The following is a 7906-nucleotide window of genomic DNA, read 5'->3' as shown; positions in this document are numbered from 1 at the left end:
AGCATTATGAGTTCTTGGTGATGTCATTTGGGTTGACCAAATGCCCTAGCAGCTTTTATGGATTTGATGAACCGAGTGTTCAAGCCTTACTTGGATTTGTTCGTGATAGTCTTCATTGATGATATTTTGATCTATTCCCGCAGCCGGGAGGAGCATGAGCAACATCTGAGAGTGGTTCTTCAGACTTTGAGAGATAGTCAGTTGTTTGCTAAGTTTTCGAAGTGTGAGTTTTGGTTTAGTTCCGTTGCATTTTTAGGTCATGTTGTATTAGTAGAGGGTATTCAGGTAGATCCGAAGAAGATAGAGGCAGTCAAGAACTGTCCTAGACCAGCATCATCTACAAAGATTCGGAGTTTCTTGGGATTGGCAGGCTACTATCATCGGTTCGTGGAGGGGTTTTCATCTATTGCAGCCCCGATGACCAGGTTGACCCAGAAGGGTGCCCAGTTCAGGTGGTCGGACGAGTGTGAGGTGAGCTTTCAGAAGCTTAAGACAACTTTGACTACAGGCCCGGTGTTGGTTTTGCCCACAAGTTCAGGGCCATGTACAATTTATTGTGACGTATCTCATATTGGACTTGGTGCGGTGTTGATGCAGGATGACAAGGTCATTGCTTATGCTTCACGGCAGTTGAAGATTCATGAGAAAAACTATCTGGTTCATGATTTGGAGTTAGCAGCCATTGTTCATGCATTGAAGATTTGGAGGCATTATTTATATAGCGTGTCATGTGAGGTGTTCAGGGATCACAAGAGTTTGCAATATTTGTTCAAGCAGAAGGAGCTAAATTTGAGGCAGAGAAGGTGGTTGGAACTATTAAAGGACTATGATATCACCATCTTATATCAACCGGGAAAAGCCAATGTGGTGGCCGATGCTGTGAGTAGGATGTCAGCTAGTATGGGTAGTCTTGCGTATATTCCGGTCGGTGAGAGACCGTGTGCTTTGGATGTTCAGACTTTGGCCAATAAGCTCGTGAGGTTAGATGTTTCTGAGCCCAGCCGTGTATTAGCTTGCACAGTCGCTCGTTCTTCTTTATTGCAGCGTATCCGAGATCAGTAGTATGATGATCCTCATTTGTGTGTCCTTATGGATACATTACGACATGGAGGTGCCAAGCAGGTTACAGTTGGAGATGATTGAGTTTCGAGGTTGTAGGGTCGAGTTTGTATGCCTAATGTGGATGGACTTCGAGAGTTGATTTTAGAGGAGGCCCATAGTTCCCGGTACTCTATTCATCTGAGCGCTGCTAAGATGTATCAGGATTTGCGATAGCATTATTGGTGGAGGAGGATAAAGAAGGATATTGTTACATATGTGGCTCTGTGTTTGAATTGTCAGCAGATAAAGTACGAGCATCAGAGACCTGGTGGTTTGTTCCAGAAGATTGAGATTCCTGAGTGGAAGTGGGAGCGTATCACTATGGATTTCATTGTTGGACTCCCACGGACTCAGAGGATGTTCGATGCAGTGTGGATCATTGTTGATAGGTTGACCAAGTCAGCGCATTTCAGTCTTGTGACAGTCTCTTATTCATTCAAGAGGTTAGCTGAAATCTATATCCAGAAGATTGTTCGTCTTCATGGTATGCCCGTGTCTATATTTTCGGACCGAGGTACGCAATTTACCTAGCATTTCTGCAGAGTAGTTCAGCGTGAGTTGGGCATAGGGTCGAGTTGAGCACAATATTTCATCCTCAGACGGACGAGCAGTCTGAGCGTACTATTCAGATTTTGGAGGATATGCGCCGAGCTTGTGTCATTGACTTTGGAGGCTCGTGGGATCAGTTCTTGCCTTTAGCAGAGTTTGCCTACAATAACAGTTACCAGTCGAGCATCCAGATGGCTACTTATGAGGCTTTATATGGTAGGCGGTGTCGGTCATCGATTGGATAGTTTGAGCCGGGAGAGGCTCGGTTGTTGGGTACGGATCTAGTACAGGATGCCTTGGACAAGGTCAGGATCATTCAGGATAGGCTTCGTATAGCTCAATCCAGGCAAAAGAGTTATGCCGACCGAAAGGTTCGTGATGTGGCATTCATGGTCGGTGAACGGGTGTTGCTTCAGGTGTTGCCTATGAAGGACGTGATTAGATTTGGGAAGAAGGGCATGTTTTGCCCTAGATTCATTGGCCCGTTTGAGATTCTTGATCAAGTGGGAGAGGTGGCTTACAGACTTGCGTTACCTCCGAGCTTATCAACCGTGCATTCGATGTTTCATGTGTCCATGCTTTGGAAGTATCATGGCGATCCACCCCACGTGTTAGACTTCAGCACTGTCCAATTGGACAAGGACTTGTCCTATGAGGAGGAGTCGGTAACCATTTTAGACCGACAGGTTCGTCAATTGAGATCAAAGAGTTTTCCTTCTATTCACGTTCAATGTAGAGGTCATCCTGTTGAGGCATCGACCTGGGAATTCAAGTCCGATATGCCGAGCCATTATCCCCATCTTTTCTTCGATTAGGTACTTCCTTCTCCTGTCCGTTCGAGGATGAACGGTTGTTTTAGAGGTGGAGAATATGATGACCCAAAGGGTCATCACTTGATTTCAGTTGATTTTTGTGTCTTTAAGGCCTTGAAAACCTCATTAGAGGCGCCTCGATTTGCGTGCGCAGTCCAAGCGTGTATTCAGAAAGCCATTATGTGAAAATTTGTGAAAAGTGATGAATTTTGCTTTTAAAATGTATTTAGGTTGACTTCGATCAATATTTTGGGTAAACGAACCCGGACACATGATTTGACAGTCCCAGAGGGTCCGTAGGAAAATATGGGACTTGGGCGTATGCCCAGAATCGAATTCCGAGGTCCCAAGCCCAAGAAATAAATTTTTAAAGAAAATTATTTTCTGAAATATATATGAGTTTTTGAAAATGAAATATGTTAGAATTTGATGGTATCAGGCCCGTATTTTGACTTCAGAGCCTGGTACATGTCTTATACGTGATTTAAGTTGAGCCTGTAAAAATTTGTAAGAAACGGAGGTCGTATGACGTGATTCAGAACCTTAGTTGTAAATTTGAAACTTTGAAAGTTATTGAGTTTTCTTTGATTTTGATGCTAAATTCATAGTTATTGATGTTGTTTTGATAATTTGATCGCACGAGCAAGTCCGTATGATATTTTTGGACTTGCGTGAATGTTTGGTTTGGAGCCCCGAGGGCTCGGGTGAGTTTTGGATAGGCCACGGAGTGAAATATGAACTTAGGAAATTGCTGGTATGTTGCAGGTCTGCATGCTTCGCATTTGCGAAGCCTGGCTTGCAAATGTTAGAAAGTACCGCAAATGCAAAAGTCGAACTGGGTTGTCTTGGTCGCAAATGCAATGTTTGTATCGCAAATGCAATATCGCATTTGCGAAGGGTCCCTTGCAAATGCAAAGGTGACTGGAACTGCACTTGTTTGCAAATGCAACAAAATATTCGCATTTGCGAAGTCAACAGGTTTTGAAGGGGTTCGCAATTCGCAATTGCAACACTGCGACCTGCAAATTCATAACTTGGTCGAAAATCTTTAATTTTTCAAACCTTTTCAAAACCTAAACACCTTTGGGCGATTTTTCAAAGACAAGTACTCTTTCAAATCGATTGTAAGTCATTTCTAAGTCGTTTTCATTAATTTTTAACATCTTTTCACATGATTTCAACTCAAAATCAAGGGTTTTCATGGGGAAATTGAGTGTTTTGGGTAGAGCTTAGATTTTTCAAATTTTGGAGATTTGGACCTCGCTTTGAGGTTCGATTTCAAAACAAATTATATATTTGGGTTTGTGGGTGAATGGGCCCGGGGTCAATTTTTAACCTTTTTGGGAAAAACTTTAGAAAACCTATTTTCATGCATTTGAATTGATTCATTTAGTATTTATTGATATAGTTAAGTAACTTGTGGCTAGATACGAGTGAATTGGTGGTGGAATCAAGAGGTAAAGCGGTAGTTGAGGCTTGAATTGTGTTTGTGGCATCGAGGTAAGTGTTTGGTCTAACCTTAGCTTGAGGGATTAGGAGTTGTGTCTTATTTTCTATGTGTTAATTGTGGAGTACGACGTATAGGCATTGTGACGAGTATCTATACGTCGGTGTCAAGCATGCCTGTGGGTCTAGTATTGTAATTGTTGTGACTCCATTGAGATTTATTCATGCTTAATATGTTGATTATCATTGTTGGATCCCTTGCCGGGATGTTATTGTTTATGATATTGTCTCCCTTGTCGTGATGTTATAGTTATGATATTGTCTCCCCTGCCGGGATGTTATTGTTTATGAAATTGTTTTCCTTTCCGGGATGTTGTTGTTACACTCTTGTTCCCTTGCTGGGATCCTTTTGTGATTGATGTTGATTTGTAAATGGGATCGGGTGGCACGTCGCCACGGAAATATAGGAAATGGGAACGGGTTGCATGCCTACAACGAAATATATGAAATGGGAGCGGGTTGCACGGCTGCAACGAGATATATGAAATGAGAGGGAATTGCACGCTTGCAACGAGATATATGAAATGGGAGCAGGTTGCACGCCTGCAACAAGATTAAATGGGAGCGGGTTGCACGCATGCAATGAGATATGTGAAATGGGAGAGGGTTGCACGCCTGCAACGAGATATGTGAAATGGGAGCGGGTTGCACGCCTGCAATGAGATATATGAAATGGGATCGGGTTGCACGTCTGCAACAAGAAAGAAATGAAAGTGAATACTGTGTTTGTTTTCCTCATTTTTGTTGGCAACTAAATTATGGTTTCTTTACATTCCTCTTTAGCATTTTGTTGTTATCTGATACTCCCCGTAGCATGATTTTCCCTCCCCATCTTTAACTGTGAATATCTGTTTTTATTTTCCGATGTATATGATTTAACTGCACAGGTTTATTTGGTAGTCTGGTCCTAGCCTCATCACTACTTTGCTGAGGTTAGGCTAGGCACTTACCAGCACATGAGGTCGGTTGTGCTGATACTACACTCTGCACTGTGTGCAGATCCCGGTGCAGCAACTTTTGGACCGCAGTGAGGGTGCTGTCTTCAGTCCATTCAGGCGACCCGAGGCAGTCCTGCAGGCGTCTGCAGGCCTTGGCGTCTCCTTCTATCTTTCTATACTGTTTCTTCTATGTATTTTTGAAACAACTTGTATTTATCTTTCGAACCTTTATTTGTAGTACTCTTAGACAGTCTGTGAAATTGTGACACCAGATCTGGGTAGCTTTTAGTTATGGAATTGTGTTGGTAATATTGAAATCGTTACATTTCTTTTCTTCCGCTTATTGAATTTCGCTGTTTATTTGGTGTTGTTCGCCATTGTTAAAGGATTAAAATATATGTAAAAGGTTAAGTAATTGGAACAATTGGCTTGCCTAGCTTTCATTAGTAGGCGTCATCACGACCCCCGAGGGTGGAAAATCCGGGTCGTGATAATACCTTTTTCAATTCTTTTGGAGATCTACTTTAACTTACCTTGGTTCCGGACTCTGAGATATTACTTTTATAAAAGTTTGTTTCATTTTTACGTAAGCTATCACAATGTTTTACTTTTTGACGAGTACAAAACACAACACGAAATTGATGCTCATTAGCCAAAGATAGTATAATTTAATTATCGTCTCCACATAGATTGGATTTAAAAAATACTCTAGTAATTTCTGATTTAGCTGCTATTCAAGATGATCAAAACTTGATTTGGATTGATTACGAATTACGATTAACTACTAAAGTAAAGCAATTGACAATTGACTGCAAAGAACTATAGATTAGTAGAGTTGGCTTCTTATCAATATGAGGAATAAGGGTTTTGACAGGATAGATGCAAGATAGCTACTTGGGATCAAACTCTAGTTTAATTCACTATAATAGTTTAATGATTCTCACGAATTCACTCAATGAGTAGTTCAAACGTGTAGCCAAGACTCGTCTCTCGATTAGATCGTAACTCTACGAGGTGAACTAATATAAACACTTTGAAAATATGCAAGCATGCGTTAATGGATTAGTTTTTAGGAAAACGTCTCTCGAATATTCTCCTAACTTGATTTAATCAACAATTTAACAAGCTCTTTCAATTACTTAAGAGAATCAATAAATTAAATCAAATCAAATAATATAAATATAATCACCAAAATATTTCTCTTTCGATTAAATAAATCAGTGAATAAAGTTGCAATGATTCTAAGCTCCATAAACGAATTCAAGTAAAGAACTAGAGTTAAACTCCACAAATATTTATCAAAACACCATATCCATCAAATCCTATGGGAAACTACTCCATATTCATGGAGAAATTCATCACAAATAAAGTTAAATAATAAGAAAACATGAATTCAATCCAAACTCGGGTGTTGATTAGAGAAAAAAATGATGAATCCTTGTGCTTTGAGTCTCCAATGATCTTCCAATCTCTCGTAGCTCAAAAGTCCTCTAAAATTCGTATTTTTAATGTATTTATACCATGTAGGAATAGGCCCAGACGAAACTATCCTTTCCAAGTCATAGTGGGAAAAGTTGGACGAGAAAATACACTATAGCGACGCACCGGTTGGGAAAGTTTAGAGGCCTATTTCTTAGCTATGTAGGAATTTCGCACTAGCACCCCGCGCCCCGCTATGCATGGCGCGGCAGGGTAGTGGAATTTTCTCAAAGTAATTTTATTTTCTCATTTTTTTAATATCCAAACTTGGTCCTCGACCCCCGAACGTGATCCCGACTTAATTTTTTAGGCTTTTACTCAGACTTCAAATCTCCAACTTATTCAAATTAGCTCCAAATTATCTTAATAACTCGGAATCATTTCATGCAAGATATAAAACATGTAATAAGCACAAATTACCATTATTTAAGATCAACTACAAGTAAAATAAAGTGAATAGAGTGCAAGCTATGACTAAAATACGGGTTCTATCCTACCATCAACATCCCACACTTAAATCATTGCTTGTCCTCGAGCAATCAAACTGAACTTCATATAGACGACCTTCTTATCAGACAACTTTCCTAAAGCATCATGCCAAGGATATTTAAAGCCGACTAAGAACCCTATCATAACATCCTAGCCTCAAAACTCGACTCAAAAGCACCACATGTTTTTCAAAACCCCCCTCACTTAATCAAACATAGAAGCCACAGACATTACCTTTCCTTCACAAATCATGTGCCCTCACACCAAAGATAGAGAATAGTTCCACACACAATAAAATTCAAGAACAAATAGGAACTCAAGATAGAAATAATTAACTCACTCTCAGAAATATAATTCATGCGCCACAGAAAATGTACCATAGGCTTGCTCGTAGTGTAGTACTCTACTAATTTGAGCTCATTCAGTCAAGGATAAAGTAGGATTTTATTTTGGTTGTAATGTAGGCTGCAGGACGAGTAGGATACATTTGAATATAGTGACTACATCTCTCTAAGCACTTTAATGAATACGCATTTACAATTTAACCCCCACACTTGTGTTGAATCAAACCCCTACCTTCACATCATATTTACACCAAGCTCCTAATTCCTTTAAGTACATACACAACACATTTACCACTAGCATTGAATAATTTTCTTTCTAATAAATACAAATACCAACATTATTTTTTTCAAATAGTGCACCTTTCTCCTTTTCTAGTAGTTCCACTCAAAACTTAACCATACCTCCACTTAGCTTTTACCAAGCTCATAAATATATCAAGTGCTCAAAAGAGGTAAACGTTTCAAATAGATAGTCAATTCAAACAAAGAGGTCAGACTTGTAGTGTGGTTGCATAGAAAAAGGATTACAGGCTCAACGGGCCTAATTAAGATACATCACACTTAGGCAGGTCACAGACATGTAATTGGCTCAACAAAGAAATGCCTATATCACTTCCTAAACTGAAAAAGACTACTATTTAACTTTGCAAATATACAGGGCAAGTTCTAGACATCAACTGACATGCAC

Source organism: Nicotiana tabacum, chromosome 16, assembly GCF_000715075.1.
Source record: "Nicotiana tabacum cultivar K326 chromosome 16, ASM71507v2, whole genome shotgun sequence".
NCBI lineage: Eukaryota > Viridiplantae > Streptophyta > Magnoliopsida > Solanales > Solanaceae > Nicotiana > Nicotiana tabacum.
This window is presented reverse-complemented; position numbering follows the sequence as displayed.